Below are 6,532 nucleotides of genomic sequence, written 5' to 3' on the forward strand. Positions count from 1 at the left end.
GACCCCATGGTTCCTCCACAAAACCTTCATTAGAGGGATTCTATTGTTCCTTAATTCCTCTACATCTTTTTCCAAGATCCTTATCGATTACTCCTCATAGGTCATGTGTTAGCTCGCTTCGATATGCTCTAAGGGTATGACATGAGAATGATCAAATTGGTATTTCTGGAGCATGGATACGTGGAACATGTTATGGACGCGTTCCAACTCTGGGGGTAAAATTAATCAGTAGGTAAAGGTCCAACCCTCTTAAGTACCATATAAGGTCATATGAAACGTGGGGTTAACTTTTCTTTGTGCCAAAACTGAAGTAACTTCTTCCATAGAGAAACCTTAAGGAAAACTTTGTCCTCCACTATTAACTTTGTATCCTTATATTTCAAGTCAGCATACGACCTCTGTCTATCTGATGCCTCTCTCAATCGACTCTAAATTAATCAAACCTTCTCTTCAATTTCCCCGATCAAGTTTGGACCCACTATCTTACCCTCGTTGACCTCTATCCAACATAGTGGAGTTCTATACTTACGACCATACAAGGCTTCACACAGAGCCATATGTATGCTCGGCTGAAAATTTTTATTATATACGAACTCCACTAACAAAAAATATCCTTTAAACTACCTTCAAATTCCATGATGGTGCACATAAGCATTTCCTCTAAGATATGAATAACGTGCTCGAACTGGTTATCTGTCTGAGGTTGAAAAGTAGTGCTAAAGTGTCGTTTAGTGCCTAAGGACTCATTAAGGGCCTTCTAAAATCGATAGGTGAAATGAGGGTCTCTATATGAAATAATTGAATTTAGAACCCCGTGTAACCTCGATATCTCGTGGATTTATAGATATGTTAACCTCTCTAAGGTATAATCCATCTGAACTAGGAGAAAATGATCTGACTTGGTCAATCGGTCTACTACAACGCACAACGTATCATATCTTAGTCTATTCATTAGCAACCTGGTTACGAAGTCTATATTCACTCTATCTATCATACTTCCACTATAATATCTGAATAAGCTGGAGAAACTCGAAAGAACCTGATATTTTGTCTTAATTTTCTGGCACACTAGGTATTTTGCAACAAACTCAGATATTTACCTTTTCATGCATGGAAACCAATACAATAGTTAAAGCTCTTGGTACATTTTGTTGCTACCGAATAAACTGAAAAGACTATAATGTGCTACATAAAGGATCTTATTACGCAATTATCGTCTACAGGTACGCACAAAGGACCCATAAAGAAAAATACGTCTCCATCGCGCAATTCAAAACCTAGAGTCTCACCTTGGTGGACTTACTCCACCTCAACCTTTAGGCAATTGTCTGAACATTGCAAACTATTGACTTCACTCATTAACTGTAGTTCTACTCGAAGCTTGGCCAATAACCTGTCATCACTAGATAGGCTCAAGCGTGCTAACAAGGCTCGCAACTCTAACATTGAATTTTTGTTCAAAGCATCATCAATAACGTTTTCTTTCCCTAGGTGGTAGTAGATCACACAATCGTAGTCCTTTAACAACTTAACCTATCTAGGTTATCTCAAGTTCAACTTCTTCTGTGTGAGTAGGTACTTGAGGCTCTTGTGGTCGGTAAGGATGTTAAAGTTCTCACCAAACAAGTAATGCCTCCAAATCTTAAGTGCAAAAACTATTGTTGCAGGATTTAAATCATGAGTAGGGTAAGTACACTCATGCGTTCTGAATTGACAAGATAAATATGCCACCACATTCTTTTCCCACATCAAGATAAATCCTAGCCCGTTTAGTGACACATCACTAAACACAATGAACTCTATACCTGAATCATGCCGGGTTAAAATGGGAGCTTCAGTGTGGTTTACTTTTAGCCGATCAAAGCTTTGTTGTCGCTTTTTATCCCATACGAAGAAAACCCTTTGTTGTAGCAATTTAGTTTACAGTTCTGCTATCATCGAAAAACCTTTGATAAAACGATAATTGTACCCCACGAAACCCTAGAAACTACGTACCTCAGACACAATCTTAGGTAGTTCCCACTCCAATACTGCTTGAATTTTATGGATTCCACTCGAATATCGTCTGTTACTACTACATGGCCTAGGAATGAAACCTCTATCAATCAGAACTCACACTTTCCAAACGCTGCATACAACTAACAATTCTAAAGTGCTATAGAATGATGCAAAGGTGTTGATAGTGCTCTTCCTCTAAACAAGAATATCATCTATGAAGACCACCATGAATTGATCTAAATATGGATGTAATACATGGTCCATCAAGTCCATAAATATCGTCGGGGAGTTAGTGAGTCCAAAAGGCATCACAAGGAACTCATAATGTCCATAACTTATCCTAAATATCGTCTTGTTTATGTCGACATCCTTAACCTTCAACTGGTAATACCCTGGCCTCACGTCTGTCTTGGAGAAACTGCACAATCCCTTAAGATGATTAAAAAGATAATCTACTATAGGAAGAGGATAACGATTATTGATGGTCAACTTATTCAATTACCAATAGTCGATACATAATCTCATCGAACCATCATTCTTCTTAACGATGAGAACTAGTGCTACCAAAGTAGAAACACTTGGCCAGATGAAACCGTTTTCCAGTAACTCCTGGATCTGATTCTTAAACTCCTTTCCTCTATTGGTGCCATGGTGAAATGGACACCAGAACCAAACCTGGAAACACCTCAATGCTAAACTCTACCTCTCATGCAGGTTGTAACCCAGGTAACTCCTTTGGAAACACATTGAGAAACTCTTGACTAGTATGAATATTCTCTAGTGATGGAACTGCAACTCTAGTGTGTATTACGTGAGGCAGGAAGGCTTCACACACTCGATCAATTATCTTCGAGCTAATACTACTAAAAACCACTTTGGTAGAGAAATTAAACTTCTTGCTAGTCGAACTACCTTATTTCTATCATTCTTCCCAAGTTTGAGTTGCTTAGCCTTGCACTTCGAACTAGCATCATGCTCTAAAAGCCAATAAATGCTTAAGATCATGTCAAATTTTCTGAATAGTAACTCCATTAGGTTGGTTGAGAAAACCTGGCCTTGAATCTTGATTGGGCATCATTGATAAACTTTGTCAACAAGGACGTCTAACCCTAGGGGAATAGAAACTTGCACCCCTATCTCTAAATCCTTAACCAAAATATTTCTCTTTCGAACCAAGTCATAACATATATGAATATCTGGACTCTAAATCTACTAAGGGGATAGTTAGAATGAAAAATATAGTAAATGTACATGAAATCACATCGACTGCATCACACTTCTCTTGTGCTCAGAAGACATACTAACGTGAGGCCACTCTAAGCTCTAGACCAACCACTAATCTAATGGTACCCCTACTGAACTGTCCTGAAGTAGCTCCTCCACCTCTCAAGGAACCTCAAACTTGTTAGACAGATTGCGTTAACCTTTGCGTCAAAGTAAGAGCTGAGCTCTGATCCCTAGGGTAATCCATAACAAAATAATCCAAAGAACCACAACGGAAGCAACCTCTAAACACTGTTTGGAACTATCTAGGATATCTCTTACTGCATGTTGTATGCACTCGGTGAAATGGAGTCCATTCAGACCTACTGAATCCTATCTTAGAAACTAACGATAAGGTCCTCTTACGAGGACTAGATCTACCCTCACGGTTTAAGCTTTGTGCTAGACCTCTAGATAGACTCAACAATGACCTCCACGAGCCTTGAGAACCTCTAGCTCTCTTGGTCAACAACTGGGATGGTCTAGCTAACTCTAGGGCTCTTTGATTCTGTCCAACGGATCGATCGACGCCTGATCTCTCCTACTCAAAACCCTTTCAACTATTTTTACTTAATGGGTCAACTCTATAAAGATATGATAAGGTTCGACTGCCTAATGGATGAGGTTGTCAATGTGAAGTCCCTTCCAGAAACTCCTATATCAGTAGGCTTTAATCTCCACAAGCTCAGGTGTATACCATCTTAGTCTGAATAAGTATCTCTTGTAATTGAACACGGTCATGTTGCCCTACGTCAAATGTAGAAATTGATCCCTCAAATTATTTGTGTGTGCCTCTTCAATATATTTTTGTTGAAACTCTAACAAAAAATACTCCCGCGTGGGACTCTCTAGCTCCAACGCCATATTTACTATCTCCCACCAATCAATTACATCACTCTTTAGAAGAGCGGTGACACATTCTAACTTACCTTCAAGGGTGAAGTACAACTAGCGCAGTGTATAGAGGGCCTCACTAAGACATTGATTTGTAGCGATAGGGTGGACGTCCCCAGAACCATAAAATTCTGTGGTCTTGTACCAATAGAGCCTATCGACTGTAGATTCTTAGGAAGCTTCTACGAGTGGGGCCGATGGTGTTTTGAGGTAGAGGGTACAACTAACATCCTGTGAGTGACACTAACTATCTGCCTAACCGCAAAATGAGATCCCTAAAGAATGATGCATGACTCTCATTTATACCATCGTTACTCATATCGATATTATCAACAATTATTTTAGTGTGTGTCTAAAAAGGAAAAATATGTCATTATCACCATTCCAAAGACTGAAGATCGGAGAACTAAGGTATTACACGAGATCACCAAAGTGGCTGACCCAAAAATTTTCTTTAAATACATTTGTAATTATCACATGAAAATAATTCATAAGAGTTCTAAAATAAAGTAATACATTTAAGTTTACAAAATACAGGGAGCTCTCAAAGGTAAGTGTCCTGAATACATAAATTCTGAATAGATTTATGACTCGAAATAATACAAGGGTCTATGAAAGTTCTTGCCTTCTAAAAAGACTCAAGAAGTACTCAGAACTGAAACTGATATAGAATGTGATTACGCGATAGGTTTTTCATCGATCATTCTACTAACCTACACATGAAAATAAATTTCAAATGCTGAGGTCACAAGATGAGTTCCATACTAATAACTATTTTATATTGCATGCATTCATTACATGAATATGCTAACAAGTGGGGGCATGGACATAAAAAAGTATCAAAAAGCATGAAGAGGTAGGTCTAATGGTGCAGTCAGAGGAATTTTTAGCATCTTAGGATGACACCCTAGCTTACCTGGGATACCCTCGGGTATCGGTGTGAGATCCATAATTTTCTACATTAGAAGCATACACCCGACCAACTTACTCTGTCGAGTCTTAGGGGTATCTGGGCCTAGTCGATAACTGAAGTACTTTGTCACTAGTTGAGAGATATCCAAATATTTCTAACAAACAAAAGATAGTCGATTGCTAAAGTAGCTCAAGTGTCCTAGTCGTTTCCCTAGCATCATACAAAGACTAGTTTTATGTCATCCTAATTTACACCATTCCTAGTTGTACTTGTATTTACTTATGTTGTTCTCACTTATAGTCTTATTTATAAAGTTCTAATGACCCTTGATCCCTTTACCTGAGCACTTGAATCAAAATGGGTTTGTTACCCAATTCAGGATGAAGGTAGCAATACTGATCCCTTTAGTATCGATGTTGACCTTTGAGTATCGATACTTAACCTTGGTATCGATATTAAAAATGGCTACTAGATTCTGAGAGGACTAGGTGGTAGCGATACTCTTAGTTAAAGTATTTATACTCTTAGGTAAATTATCAATACTCCTATACTAGGATATCGATACTACTCCGAGTACCGATACCAAATTTTGCTTCGATGTTTTAAAAAATTACTCAGTATCGATTCTCTTATTAATTGTATCAATACTCTACCTTCAGTATCAATATTATAGTGAGTACCTGTATTGAAATTTGCTATTAGAATCTAAATTCTAAAATGGGTATCGATACTCATTGAACTAGTCTAAATACTCCCGATTCCAAAGCACCTTGTTTTAGGCCACATGAATAACAATATAGGTATTATTAATATAGTACCGATACCCAAACACAAAAATGCCATGTTTTGAGCACGAAAATATACCTTAACATTACATATTTGCCTTCTTCATGTCTTATGTGAGTTATTACAGTTTGCAAGGAGTCATTTTTCTTATTATATAACATCACAATCGTAATCTACCATGAAATACTCAAACATGCTTCATGAACTTAACTAACAAACAATTGACACCTAATAAGCTTTAAGTGGTATAGTTAAGTTTTAAATGTGTTACCTTTGTGCTAGGCTGCTGAAAAAGGTCACTAACTCACCCAAGAATATCAGAAACTTGAAGCTTTCTCCTACTTCTTTCACTAGGAACAAGTAATGAAATAGATTACTAGCCCACCTAGAGACTTAAGTAAACTAGAAAATGGTTCATAGGCTTTAAAAACGGACATGGAACGCCATTGAAGTTCAAACTAAAAACTCATCTTAAACCCCCACCTGAGGTTTTCCATGGTCAAAACATTAGATGGTGAGCTTGAAAGACAACCTATGAGATGAATATTTCATTTTTTCCATAAAATATCGAAAAAATGATGAATGGTTAACAAAACTGTCACCTTTGATGTGTTATGCGAGGACAATGAGAGATGAAGGGAGAAGAATATGATATAAAAGGGTGAAGAAAAGGAGTGT

The sequence above is a fragment of the Hibiscus syriacus genome, unplaced genomic scaffold (genome assembly GCF_006381635.1).
Source record: "Hibiscus syriacus cultivar Baekdansim isolate YM2019G1 unplaced genomic scaffold, ASM638163v2 tig00112217_pilon, whole genome shotgun sequence".
Lineage (NCBI taxonomy): Eukaryota > Viridiplantae > Streptophyta > Magnoliopsida > Malvales > Malvaceae > Hibiscus > Hibiscus syriacus.